The sequence below is a fragment of the Protomyctophum bolini genome (assembly GCF_963924005.1).
Source record: "Protomyctophum bolini genome assembly, chromosome: 19".
Lineage (NCBI taxonomy): Eukaryota > Metazoa > Chordata > Actinopteri > Myctophiformes > Myctophidae > Protomyctophum > Protomyctophum bolini.
In genome coordinates, this window is record NC_137880.1 from 31,085,525 (window position 1) to 31,100,672 (window position 15,148).

The following is a 15,148-nucleotide window of genomic DNA, read 5'->3' on the forward strand; positions in this document are numbered from 1 at the left end:
CCGGATTTGTAACCTGCAGAATTGGAGTGACTCTCCTGGAAATGAGTGCTGACCGTGACTCGAGCCAAGCCTCATCGCAGTAATTGCTGCACACTGCACACATGCTGGGCCGGGCCCTTTCACTGGCCATGGGAGATGGGAATCGCTTGTGAGCAGTGTGTACGTGAAATAATCAGGGTCAACCTGAGTCTTGTCTAGGACTTGAGCTAAATTAGCGTGGAAGTATTATTCTCATTTCCGCCTGAGGACACCGCGGCCACTTGTTTGTAGAGATCTGTTTTTGTTGTCGCAGCTCTGAAGAAGTACTATATACCACAACAAGACTTGTGCATTTCTCTGGTCTTTTTTATTGTCTTATTCATATTTTGGCTTATTATAACTTATTACATTTCATCTTACAATTTTTGCCGCTTCCTGCACATTGAAGGATGGCCATTACATCCATACAAACCTCATAGGTCACATGGTACCTTCTCCTTATATTTATTAGATGTTAACAACACTTGTTAACAGTATAGGCTAACACTTGTTACCGTATCTTACCTATAGTTTCTCCAGGAACGGAGAAACATTGTTCTCAATACCTTGCGTTGACTGTTTGAAGCATAAACTGTAAAATGTAGTTTACTATTTGGAATTTATTTTTGAGCAGGAGTGCTATACCATGACTGGCCACTTGTGTTTCTGCTTTTGCAGGCCGCATGTCATTCCCTGCCACCAGGATGTGGGACCAGAATTATTCTCATTCCTTTGTGTTCCTCAGTCTACATGGGACACACGGCACAGGCATAGAAACATATACAGTCTACATGGGACACACGGCACATGCATAGAAACATACAGTCTACATGGGACACACGGCACATGCATAGAAACATACAGTCTACATGGGACACACGGCACAGGCATAGAAACATACAGTCTACATAGAACACAACAGTTCGACTAACTGGTCAACTGTGTTGGACAACAGAAAACAGAAATCAAACTACAATGTTCTTCTATGTACGCCAGTCTGTCTACAGATGTTTGAGTAGGCCGCGGCTGTCTGGGGGAGCGGGTGTTGCTTGATTTGAACTGAGGTGTACTGGACTTTCAGGCATTACATTAGGTTCTATACACCCTTCTGACCCAAGGTCATTATTCTAAATTGGCTAAAAGCCTCTCTGCATCTGTTCACCCCCCCTTCCCTTCCTCCTTCCTCCTCAGTGACTACTGGTATCCTTCATCTTCTGCGTATCACAGCACACCTTAGTAATTGTTGATATGGACCATATGTTGAGCCTGAATGGCCTTCTGTTCAGCAGCAGCATTAGAGCTGCCAAGGACATCCCTGTAACCCTGTGCTAACCCTGCTATTAGGCTACCTGTCCCTTCCTGCCAGGGCTGCTGGCGGCAGAAGGATGGGGGGGAGGGGGGGCATACAGCCACCTGTCATCTCCCATCAAATGGTCTCTTATCCCTACATCAAATTGTCTCCTCTCGTTTACCTCACGAGTTTACCTCTTCTCTTCTCTTCTCTTCTCTTCTCTTCTCTTCTCTTCTCTTCTCTTCTCTTCTCTTCTCTTCTCTTCTCTCTTCTCTTCTCTCTTCTCTTCTCTCCTCTCGACACTGTCCACGTAGTCGTAGGTGAACAACAGTGGAAAATACATTGTTCCGTGAAGTGATAATTAGAGACGGGTTATAATTTGTCTGGGAAACGAGTGCCTGGTGTTTCCCATTGTTGTCGGAATTTCCACAACACTTCCTGAATTATCCGCATTTGAAGTTAATTGACCATAACTCATAATAACCCCCTCCCCCCCCTCAACTCCCTGCCTTGCTTCACCTCTCCATTTTCCTACATAGGGTTGTGTTTATTACTGCCGCCAGTTCAGTGTAACAGCAGGACACAGCAGTCCAGTTAACTGTGTGTGTGTGTGTGTGTGTGTGTGTGTGTGTGCGCGCGTGCGCGCGTGTGGTGTTACTCTCTGTCAGGGTTCAATTGCAGTAGTTGGAGTGAAGGTTAGAGTTACAGTTTGTTTAGTGTGAAGGGTTAAGGTGGATATCTTTTTAAACATAAGGTCCATACATGTTTAGTATGTGTGGCTCCAGTGGGTTTAAACCCCCGCTGTGTTGCTGCCATGAACATCCCATTGATCCACACACAACCACTAAGCACCTAAACCCCATAGTCTAGACTTGGTAAACTTGTTTTTTTGGGGGGGGGGGGGGTCCAAGTACAGTCAACTCGACTGTACTTGGACCCCCTCCCCCTTCTTTTTCTGCGACATCTCTTCGCCAAAAAAGAAAAAATCTACTGTACATGAAATAGGAAGACATTGCTGGTGTACAAGATCACACAACATTTCTGATCATTATGGAGCATCTTCGACCAAAAGAAAAACAAGCCCAAATTGATTAAATCAATGAATTACCAGCAGCATTATTAGTATCTGCGGGGGTCCGCTATAACTGCCTCTGTGTCAGTTTCAGCGCAGTAGTTTAGGTACTAGGAACCAAAATTCTCGAAGGCAGAGCTATTGTGTTCTGTGTCGTTTGTTTCCGTCCGGACATATTTGCGGTGTGCACATATACACACACACACACACACACACACACACACACACACACACACACACACACACACACACACACAACAGAAACAGCGCATCACGGTTTAGCCAATGAGTAAGGCAACTGGACTAGCACAGCGACGTCAGCCAATGAGAAAACCAGCTGGACTAGACTACTAGACTACTAGAGGACTAGCTTGCACATCGATGATAGACTCAGCTTGCTATTTCATAGCAGCTGGTAAAAAGAAAGGGACACCAGGGTTAACGTGATTAACACAGTGTAGTCACGTATAGTGGAGAGGATCAATGTTACGTAGCAGAGAGTCATGGGTGTGTGTGCGTGTGTGCGCATGCTCGTGTGCGTGCGCATGTATGTGCCTCGCTCGTGCGTGTTGTTCTGTCAGTTTATGGTACCATCAACTGACCTCTCCTGACCTTATTAACGATCTGAGAGGACCCAGCACTGGTGTGACCTCTCAGTCGGAAGGTCAAGGTTGGTGGAGGAGACGGAAGAACAGAAGATGTATAAAGGGTGTGTGTGTGCGTGCGTGCGTGCGTGCGTGCGTGCGTGCGTGCGTCCGTGCGTCCGTGCGTGCGTGCATGCGTGCGTGTGTGTGTGTGCGTGCGTGCGTGCGTGGTTCCAAAGAGGCCCTATTGAAACTTTCAGTCAAGTATGTCACAGTATGTCACATTCCCTCTTAGAATCTCTCTGGGGCTGTCTGTCTGTCTGTCTGTCTGTCTGTCTCTCTATCGCTCTCTGCACCTCTGCCTGCCAATTAAAACAATTTTCCCCTCATCATCACTTGTTTTTGTTTTGCAGGCTCGTTTTCTGTGTGTCAGCTCAGCTGTGCTTGAAATTACTTATTTGCAGTATATTGTCATGGAAATATGAACCCAGTGGCTTTCAAGTCCAACATTTCTTTAGGCCCTTCTGTCGTACAGTTGCTCGACCCCATGTGGATTTGTTTGGAAAAAACACACGGCTCCACCAGCAGCAGAATAGCAATACGAGATGAGTGGGGACCTTCACTGCATCACCCAATATATATACAGTAGCAAGCCAGATTTTATACGTTGACTTTCATCAGGTTCAGTGATTAGATGCAATTAACATTTGTATTAATTTACTTATACACTGATTCCTCTCTCCGGAACAACCCTCTCCTTTGATTCTTATGATGCTTATACACATCTCTGTGTTTCCCCGCCCAGAATTCATCTGTTGCTGTGAAGAGATGGGAAATCTGAACGCATGAACAGGTGCAGAGCGTTGTTCGTCGTCATCCCACAGGTAAGACATCTTGTTTCATGTACCACTGCTAACTTGGGTTATATAGTTCTATTTGAAGCTCACGCAGCTCATTCATTCTTTTACTGACTAAACTATAGGCATACATGTGTAGTGCCTAGCAAACGGCTAACCAAAACCTTCACGGGATGATCGCCGACCACCCGAGTCATGAATTATTTTACCGCGATTAGCTGCGATGGGTTGTCAAAAATGCAAGTTCTGATTAGATTAGATTAGATTCACAGAAATCAGCGCTAGAAGATTTTGCCTCCCGTCCATTACAATGGAATGGAATGGAAGTTGCACAAGCAGACGCTCACACACTGTAGTTGTAACTTGTGGGCAATCAACAGATGGGTTTGAAAAGACGGAGATCTCCGTTTTGGGCCGTTTAACTTTGATTATCCCTCACATATAACTGTCTGCTCTGTGAAATAGACGATCATTTAAGAAATTACAAATCTAGCGAGCTCAAGAAAGCTACCCTAAAAGGCATCACATTCCACCAGGGCTCCAGACTAACCTTTTTAGTTGGTTGCACTGGTGCACCTAATGTTTTCAGTGGTAGGTGCACCTGCATATAATGTCCCCACACATACACACGCCTGCTGATTGTAAGGTGCGCTGGTGTGACCAAATTAAAAAAAGAAAAAGAAAAAAGAAGATGGTTCACTGGACAGATGTTTTGGTGCATGTGTGCCCAAAATGGATGCACCCTGGAGCCCTGTGCACTGTCTGTGCAGGATGCACCCTGGAGCCCTGTGCACTGTCTGTGCAGGATGCACCCTGGAGCCCTGTGCACTGTCTGTGCAGGATGCACCCTGGAGCCCTGTGCACTGTCTGTGCACGACTGCACGTGTCTTTCATTTTAGGCAGGCATGTCTTTAGTTTACCTTATTTTAAATGTCAAGCACTAGCTACACTTCAGCGTGCTTTAGTCTGACTGAAACATACTCTGTGCAAGTGTGCCAACTGGGCCAGGTGTTTTTTCTGCATTCAAAATGCATGTGAAAGAAATTAGAATTATTACACAAATCATTATTATTACACAAATCATGAAAGGTTATAACTTCTGTATAAATCTGTCAATTATCTGTTTTAAAAGACAATAGTGTGCCAATAGTGTGGCATAAAATGCAGATAGAGGCCATTATGTCGGACTACAGCTACAATTATTTAATGTCAGATTTAGATTAAGATTCTGAACCTTTTCCAAGACCCAAACATGAACTCATTTAAGGACTCTTGCCGTGCGCTCCAGCTCCTCTGTGACCAAATACATCTCTCCCTGCAATTCATTTGAATCTGGGCCTTTAGCCGACGTTCTCATCCGCTGGGACACACAGCACATACTGTTTGTATCAGTCCCATAATCGCAAACAACCCAGCAAAGAAAACGTGCAAACTGTGCAATGCTTGGAGCTATAAAGGAAAGCGCCTTCTTCTTGTCATTTCTCTCTCTCTCTCTCTCTCTCTCTCTCGCACGCTCTAGCGCTCTCACGCTCTCTCTCTCTCTCTCTCTCTCTCTCTCGCTCGCTCTCTCTCTCTGTCTCTCTCTCTCTCTGGCAAGTCCAGACAGGCTAACAGTAAAAAGGTGAGTGTTTGTTCTTCAGCTCGCTACAACTGGGTCAGTGAAAAAGCACCAGGTGAAGCTGTTTACCCACGACTCATTGCGCACATAGCCCGTCTGCCTGCCTGCCTGCCTGCCTTCACAGTGTTCATTTAACTCTGAGAGGGTAGAAAATGTGTCCGAAACTGTGTGCACACAGCTGTGCTGAGGGGCTTATAGAAATAAGTGGGGGGTGTTTTCCTGAGGGGGGTAAACACCACATTAACGCAGTTTAAGTTGAAGGGAAAATGGGTTTATAAATGCCTTTACGGGAGCGTTTTTTTTCTCCCCCGTGATTTATGGCAAGGATGCGACTTTTCTTATCATGCTGTCTCAAAGCATGTCTGCCAGTAAGCAGCGTTTCCGTCCCTGGCAGCTGTGTTGACTGTCGTGTGCATGGGAAACCTACTGAGCCTGGTTCATGCTTCATACTGTAGATAGGGTGCTAAAATAGCAGACCGACTCACCAGCTCACCACCACTTTCAGCTCCACCTTTGACACGCAAACACACACACGCACGCACGCACACACATGCTCTCTTCATGTGGGCGTGCGTCCACCCTGCACGCATGTATCTCTCATACTCACTTTAATATCCTTTCTTTGTCTTTGACATGCAACACACACACACACACACACACACGTCACACACGCACACGGTAAAGGGCCTGATTTCTTTGATCCCACAGTGTTGCACACGGCTGCTGCGTCGTCACCCAGCGCCTCAGGTGACCCAGCAGTCTTTATTAGCGTAATGAGAGGTTAGCCGGGATGTTTAACTACACCGCAGTACGTCTGTGTGTCTATGTGATGGCGCCTCGGGGGGGCTGGGCTTTTCATGTGCACTAATCCCTGCCTGTTGGCAGACAACCTGGCAACCGTGGACCTGCCATTAGAAGCATCAGCTGCGATGGCGTGGGATTGCAGATATGATCATGTGTACTTTGAACGTTTATGATTTGTTTATTTTAATAAACTGTTGTGTTGCAAGGGCAGGCCGGGTGTTAAGAAAACGTGATTAATGCGCCACTCCTCGGCATAACGAGCTGCAGGTGCGGGGGAATTACATCAGGGTATAAGCTCAGCGGGATGCTTGGCGGCTTCTCCAGCCGAATGATATATTCTTTTTTTTTTTCTTTTTCTTTTTTCCCTGCGTGAATGATGTTCAAATGGAGATTTATGTGATTGGTTAGCTTTGGCCCCATGTCAGGGAAAACAAGCAGTCATTTACAACGTTCAGGCACGCTTATGTCATGTAATGCAACGAGAAAAAGCATGCATTTATCTTTGCAAATCTGGTTTTGAAGACATTTTATGCACATTATTATTGTGTGACATATTCAAAGCATTTTCTGTATTATTAGTATTCTCCATTACAAGATTACATTCATTGGGGCACCCGCTGGCCTAGTGGTCCAGGCGTGTGCCACATATAGGCTCTGGTCTGACAGCGCACTGCGTGTTCGCACAAAAGCCAAAAAAAGATTACATTCACTGTAGTACAACATGAATATGGATTTTCTGTGTCATGAGATGTCATCTAAGGGAATGTTTTGAATATATACAGCAAAGAGATGTACTGTATGCAGGATTTGGGCATTATTTTTGTTGCCCGTTCACTCCGCCTTAGGCCCTCCTCTTTCAGTGGGGTGCCCATGTTTTCATTCCCACTAACAACAATGTATGCACGTTCTGAACGCTCCTGCACCGGCAGATTCAAGTAGCGTAGCTCGGAATCTGTGCTTGAGAGATTCCTTTCAACCTGACGTTCCTATTTTGGCCATGTCATTAAAGGAACATTTTCAAGTATTTTCTAAGTCTAAGTATGAATGTTAGTTTTTCCATAACATACAGTTCCTCAGTAATGTCCATCCGATGTTCTTTCGTTGGTGGGTCCTGTTGGTACCAGCGTCGTGTGATCGCTTTCTTACTTAAGAGGATCTCGATTAAATATTTATCATGTATTTAAAAAATAGCACACAGCACGATGCTATATGTGAGCTTGTAGTTCGGCTTTTTTCCACTATTCGTCGTACAACAAAATATAGGCTAGGGATTATAAGTGGTTAGCACTGTGTGTGTGTAGCTAAATCCATAGAACACAAATATTCTCATATGACTCATGCATGATTCAGCTTATAACGAGAGGTCTCTCCTCTCAGAGCCACAGAATTCACATTCAAGTCATCGCTCATTTCCGAGCCTATTCCCAGACAGGAAGCAGGTCGTCTAACCACGACGGCACAAGAAAGGAAGCGATCAATGATGGAAAAAGGCACAGATGTTTGAACCTCAGAAGAACAACGCTAACCTTAGCGTTTATTGTTCTTTGCGCTGTGGTTTTGTCGAGAGAGGTTTGGCCTTGATCACACAGAGCAGTAGTAGTGGAGGAAGTCCAGGCAGGGCCTTTAACGGTGCATGTATGATACGATGCAGGCTGGCTCCTATATATACGCAGCATGCATACATTGTGCATGAGCACATAAATTCACGCATCCAAATAATGCATGGACGCTTTTGGTCTCTCGGCCTCTTGATTAAAGCCTTTCCTTTTTCAGCTCATTGATTTTTAATGGTGTTTCGTGAGGGTTGTTGGATACATGAGGACGAGGAGGGGGGGGAAGGTTTTTTTCCCCCCACCGTTTACATTTATTTATTTATTTACTTTAAAGGGATTTTTTTAAGTGGCGAGCAGCCATCTAATATTTAGACGAGTTTGAGTTTTTAGCCTCGGTATTGGCAGCGCTCTGAGGATGGTGGGTTTGTTGGTCTGTCTGTCTGTATGTCTGTGCACCACTTCAACAACATTGTTGTTTTCACAATATTAATGTGATTATAACTGCCTGCGGAATCAAATGCCAAGGAATTTGCTGTGCACCGTCATGACAATAGCGTGGGGTTAGAAACAGGTAGTAGTTCAGTAGTTCACCTTCCATTACAGGGCCAGACAGGACAAGCCAGGCCTTGCAAACTAATGGCACACATACAGACTACAGGCCTTTCCCTTGGATTGTGGATCCTATAAAAAAAAGCCTCAAATCATGAACGCAGCGTGCAATTTACGTGAAATCTTTCACAGACTTTCCTACTAGGCTGAGGAATATATCCCACCTTTTTCACATTGGCTCTGTTATTTTATTTGTTTAGTTTTGCGGTGCTCAATGTCATATTCCAGTGTGCTATTCGCTTTGATTGGCTACTAAAATGAGGAACCTCACTGAACCCTTATCATAGCATTTCACGCGTGGTGTTTATCACTATGAGCTGTAGCCTATTTTCTAATTTTTGCTAATAAACACCAAGGGATTATAATGTCAACATTCAAGTGCAAGATGTACTGTCGGCTAACCCAGGTAAAGTAATGCGTCACTCTGCAAGTTTAACTAAAGTTCTAAAGTAACGTCTGATACAGACACATAGCCTTGGATCAAGACGGATGTAGATGGAATCTTGTTGGAAAGCCAGGAGGGAAAACTGCAATTACGCAAAACGTTTACAAAAACACGCACATCCAAATGATAAAGACCAGGTGCTCAACGGAAGAACCCGCTAGAAAACTGAAATATAGTTTCTGTCTGAACACAAGGGACAATTCTCCCATGAAGATGTTTTGGTTATACCACCAACTAAGTATTGTTTTGAGCATTGAGCTCTTAAGCAGACTGCAGAAGCGTATTTATAGTTGTTATGACCATAAAATGTTTATGGGAGCATTGACCATTGTGTGGAATCCTAATATTTGTCACCCCTTGAGATTCCTATAGCGCAGAAGAATTATTCATTTTACTATATTGTTATTGCGACTGCAGGTCACATTTACTATGAAAACATTCATTTCCAGTCAGTCAGTCAGTCAGTCACCCACCCCACGCCTCCATATACGGTCATGCCCGCCCCAATGTTATTAGCGCAGCCGGCGAAAACTAGAGTTCTCAACAGTCCTGAAAATTAAGGCCCGGCCCTACCTGGGCCCTCATCAAAGCCTGTACACTCAAGACACTGCCCCCGCTGCCACCCTTAGATCTCCATATATGATATAACCTCATCAAACCCTGTACACACAAGACACGCTCCATATATGGCCAGTAGTGTTATTGTACTTCTCCCCATGACATCATGTGCATTAAAACATAACCATCACCACCTGGAATATTGTCTCGACTCCTATTGTCTCATTCATTTACTGATTGATCCAGAACTCCATGACACTAGTTGAGTAGAAAGAGCCGTGAAATTCAGAAACTGCACGATCTGGCTAAAAGCTGCATAATGTGCACCAGGCGTCTAATATCCTTTTCACTCTGTGCGTCTCAAACCAATGTCCCTTGTTTATTTTCTTTAACCCATTCTGACCGGGCACCCATTTTGGTGTTGGCATCATGTTATGCTTTAGCTATTGAAAAAAAGCAGATCTACAAGCTCATATCGCGCCACCGAGTGGCGCGATACGAGCTTGTAGGTCTGCTATTTTTGAAAAATTCGAAGAACGACTGACATTTTTAGAATCTGATCTCAGGTCAGAATGGGTTAATCAGACCAGTGTGTGTCCAGTGGAAACCTCGTATGAATCTGATCTCAGGTCAGAATGGGTTAATTTAGCAGACTAAATTAGTGGTGATTTGTCATCTCGGGGCTGAGGTTTTCAACCAAGCCGACGGTGCTGTCGTTATCTTGACATGAACAGTTTGAGTTCAACCTGACCTGACAGTGCCCCACTTTGTTCTGCTGGAGAAACAGAAGTATTGGGTTTCCTTTGGTTGTCGAGGACCGTCTAAGAGGGAGACGCAGCCTGAAGGAATAACGTGTATTCATATAACACTATACAGCTTGTTGTCTGCGAACGCATTGTTGTTTGGTGCTGCGGTCCGTCTTTGCATCCATTGTCTTGTATAAGGCACACTGTGGTGGTATGCTGTGTTAAATGGCTCCCCGCGGGCTTCCCTCTCTCCACTCCACTCTTTTCAAAAGCACCCGCTCTCTCATTCTTCTGTGGGTCTCTCCTCTCTCATGTCTGTAGATCTGTCTGTCTGTGTCTTTCTCTGCGCCCCTGTTTCTCTCAGTCAATGTCTGTGCACCATCTCTCTCTCTCTCTCTGTCTTTCTCTGTCGCACGCACGCACACACGCATGCACGCACGCACGCACACTAACCAGTGTGTCCAATGAGGATCCAGTGTATTGGGGTATATAGTGTGTCCAATGAGGAGCTAGTGTATTGGAGTCTTTGGGTGCCGGCAGGGAAGGGAAGATCCTGCTGTTTTGCCAGTGTTTCTGACCCATCCGTTACAATGGGACTCTCTCTCTCCCTCTCCCTCTCTCTCTCTCTCTCTCTCTCTCCCCGTCTCACTCTCGCTCTCTCTGGGAAGAGTAAATATTTATCAGGTCCCACAACAATGGCCAGCTGGGAGGAGAAAGGAGACTTTGACCAGATCCCATGCAGGGCCCGCAGGCCAGCCCAGTGTCTTTCAAAGACGGGGTCGGGACCCAAACACGGGTCGTGGGAAGGTTATAATGTGGTCTCCCCGCTGTGTCTTCGAGAAGCTTAGATCAGTGGTTTCCCAATGTGGGGTCTGGGGACCCCCAGGGGTCCAGGGAGAATCAAATGGACCCTCATGGGACTGTATCTCAGAGAGCATACAAATGGAACCAAATGGACCATAACAGGTCCATTTGGTTCCATTTGTACGCTCTCAGAGTTCAATTAACCTTGTTTTTACAATATACATTGGGGTCCCAGAGATAGAAATGCCATTAAATGGGGGGTCCGTATAGACTAATTAATGTCAAACAAATCTTTGCTAGAGCCGTAAAAAATCTTCTCTTATAGAGGTCCCTGGCATATCTTTTCAAATGGGGGTCCGTGGGCTAATTAGTGTCAATTTGGGGGTCCTTGACATGAAAAGGTTTGGGAACTACTGGCTTAGATAATGACAAAGTTGTGCTGCCATGGCTTGCTTGTTTCTTGAAGGAAAAGCCGTCAGCCGGTGTGTTATAGTGGAGTGCTATTATGTCAATCTTCAGATGAGGGAAACCACAGTTTGATAACGGAGAGGTCATGGGAGCAGAATGTGGTCATAATGTTGTACTTGTACTATTTGTATAAACTATAAACATGAATTTAAATGACATCCGTCAGATTGATCCGTGACCTGGCGAGGGGAAACGGGGGAACGTGTGTGTAAGCTGTGACCACATCGGAGAGCCCAGCCAACGCGGAGTGTGTGTGTGTGTGTGTGTGTGTGTGTGTGTGTGTGTGTGTGTGTGTGTGTGTGTGACTGTGTGTGTGTGTGTGTGTGTGTGTGTCTGTGTGTGTCGGTGTGCGCGTGCGTGCGCAAATGTATGATGCTATTGAGTGTTGCTGGGTATGGGTTGTGCCATTACGTCTCACCATACTCTCTGGCAGGCTCCTCTGCACTCCAAGGTCCTCTTTGTGTTCCAGATCTGATTGTTGAAGGAACTGGATATTTTCCTCCTCAGATATAACCCCTACCTACCTCCTCTCTCTCTCTCTCTCTCTCTCTCTCTGTTTTTGGAGACTGCTGTGCAAGACAAGAAGGGGGTACATTTTCTATCCCAGTCCTCCTCATGCTCACAAGCAGCATATTATAGTCTGTGCTCTGGTTGAGCCACCATGCAGTGCACCCCTATATATATATATATATATATATATATATATAACCACCCTTTACAGACGTATATCGAAGGGAATTTCAGAGGACGTAAAAAAAACAAAGATCGACCTCACTTTATGTCATTCACGTTTGCACACTGCTGCCGACTACTTTTTTATTGGACCGGGGTCGATTTTATCTGTTTTTTCCGCAGCTGTCTAGTGGGGTTTTGGTGACAGGCTGACCGCTAGTGGTATAGCTGTCAGCTACCTTTAAGGGTTCATTTGGTTCCATTTATATACCGTCAGAGTTACAGACTTGTATGGGTCAGTTTAGACACCCCCCCCCCCCCTAAAGGAACCCACAGATTCCCTGAAATTCCTGAAATGAGAACCACTGCTTTAGCCTCCTCTCCTCTCCTCTCCTCTCCTCTCCTCTCCTCTCCTCTCCTCTCCTCTCCTCTCCTCTCCTCTCCTCTCCTCCAGTAAGATTAGTGGTGCTGTAAACATTGGTACAGTACATCACAATTAACGGCCACGTGTCCAAGGTAGAGCAGAGCGTCTGAATGAGAGCAGAGCGCTACTGAAGTGGGTCTTTGTTCTCACCCCCGTTCACCACCGCCCTCTGAGTGACAGTAATGACCCCCAAGTAACAGCCTGGCAAAGGGGCAGGCGGATCTAATAGGCCTTGATGGAGGTCTAGTGAGACGGAGAGGGAGGGAGGGAGGGAGGGAGGGAGGGAGAGAAGGTAAATAAAGTAGAGAGAGGTGAGAGTGACAGTGTGATGAAGACGGGAAGATGGACATAGATGGAAATGAAGAGAACCGAGGAATATGAGAGAGAGAGAGAGAGAGAGAGAGACAGAGGGTCCTTGTTATCCAGATTAGAGCAGTGATTTACTGTAAACTCATAAATCCTCTGAGGTCACCACCAATGGCTACTCATCTCACACGGTCTGAAGTGGTTCAGCAACAGCACATTGTGTCGGGGTCAACGGGCAACCTCTCTCAAACACATTGTGTTTGAGAGAGGTTGCCATTGTCATTGCGCTGTCATTGACAATGAATGGACATTATTTTTAGTGTTCGTGTAAACACAAACATTGAAGACAAAAGTGAGGACGCAACTTGTGATTGGCTGGAATGAGATGATGTATGATCATGTACGATGATAAGAGCGCCCCTCGTTTCACACTAAGCTTCACTCGTTAGGGTTGGCACTCGAATCTTAATTAATGGGCTTGAACCATTCGTTTTTGCGATATGCATATGCATCCGAGGTTCGGAGCTCAAAGGTTATTTTTCAAATTAATAAAAAACGAATGGTTCGAAGGTTTGCTCGAAGATTCCTGCCGAAGGTTGGAGTCCTAAAACCAGGGCTAGGGTACAGCCTTACTTCACACAGGTGTGATGTTTTCTTTCTGTATAGCTACAGTATACAGAGAAAAGGCAGCTTGCCCAGTGAAGTGTTGTCGATCTGTGATCAGGTTTCGATACCCAGAGTGTTGTTTTTGGCAGCAAATTTTGATTTTAGTATATTAGTCCTAGTCTCTTGAATAGTTTTCATTTAGTTTTAGTCACAGCGACAGTTTTTTTCAGTTGCTGAAAATAGATGATCTACAAGCGCACAACGCGCCATGCTGCGACGTGTTGTGGGCTTGTAGATCGTCTATTTTCAGCATGCAACTAATTGTAAAATGACTTATACTGGATATCTTGTCCACTAGTCCCTTCCTAACATTTTAGTCTAGTTGTTATTTGTTGACGAAATTGTTGGTATATTTAGTCTTAGTTTTAGCCATCATAGCTTAGTTTTTATTTAGTTTCCATTAATTTTTCGTCATTGGAAAAGGGTAGTCGACTTTTGTCTTAGTTTTAGTCGACGAAACCAACACTGATTGGCTGGATTATTGCATGGGAAAATATACTCTCTCTCTCTCTCTCCCTCCCACTTCACATGGGTGAAATAGGCTCTCTCTCCCTGTCTCTTTGTCTCTCTATCTCTCTATCCATCCCTCCCTCCGCCTCTCCTGACATCACATGGATGAAATAGGCTCTCTTAGACACTCTTTCTTTCTTTCTTTCTTTCTTTCTTTTTTTCTTTCCTTCTTTCTTTCTTTCTTTCTTTCTTTCCTTCTTTCCTTCTTTCTTGTTCCTTTCTTTCTTATTATTCTTTTAATGTTTCCTCATTGCCATATCTTGTGTACGAGATCAAAGCACATTGCTGTATATTTACAGCCAACGTTGTGTCAGAAATCCCTCCCCAGAAACTGTCTCAAAGTCACACAATATTCCTGTCGAACGCTTGTTGTTGTCGTCGGTCAAAACAGCTAAACTACAATTCCACGACCAAAGCAATTAATGAGCAATTAATCATGCGATTATTACGGTCCATTACGGTTTTGTCTTAATGAGTCTTAATGAGGCCCTAATATGTCGGATATGGTGTGAAATGCTTCGGGGCTGGGGGTGGACTGAGGGGTTCCATAGGGGCTGCTATAGCGAGCGCATGCCAGGAAACCTACGCATGTTAAACCATTTTGGGCGGGTACCCCTTTTGGTGTTTTAAACATTATGTTATAATTTAGCTGTTGAAAAACAGCAGATCTACAAGCTCATAGCGCGCCACTCGGTGGCGCGCTATGAGCTTGTAGGTCTATGAGCTTGTAGGTCTATGAGCTTGTAGGTCTGCTATTTTTGAAAAATCGTGAAAATAATGATTTCAGAAAACTGGAGGATTTAGAATATATTTGTTTTATTTTGAGGCCTAAATGGGTTAACGAGCAGCTCAGCCTCAGCTGCAGGAATGATGTTGTGTGCCTGCATAATGCTTGTGTGCTGCGTAATGTCTGTAATGCATGTTATGCAGGCTATACCACCAAATCTAATTATTCATTAGCACAGGCCAAATGATAATAATGTGATGGTGATTGTCATTAATAATGTGCACGCGGTCATTCATCGGAACATTTCACAACACAGCGTGTGTGTGTGTGTGTGTGTGTGCGCGCGCGTTGTGTGTGTGTCCATCCTAGCTCCTTATAAACACACTTTGTGTGAGTGTGTGAGAAAGTCCGTTTCT

At 44.9% G+C, this 15,148-nt stretch overlaps 1 protein-coding gene across 1 annotated transcript in view; it reads left to right on the top strand.

Annotated features, from left to right (window-relative positions):
* The window catches only part of disp1 (dispatched homolog 1), a 106,267-nt gene that overhangs the window by 34,366 nt on the left and 56,753 nt on the right, over positions 1–15,148 (top strand). Inside the window, exon 3 of the mRNA XM_080791143.1 lies at positions 3,771–3,849. The gene's annotated coding sequence lies outside the window, so the exon portion shown is untranslated. The remainder of the gene's footprint in view (positions 1–3,770; positions 3,850–15,148) is intronic.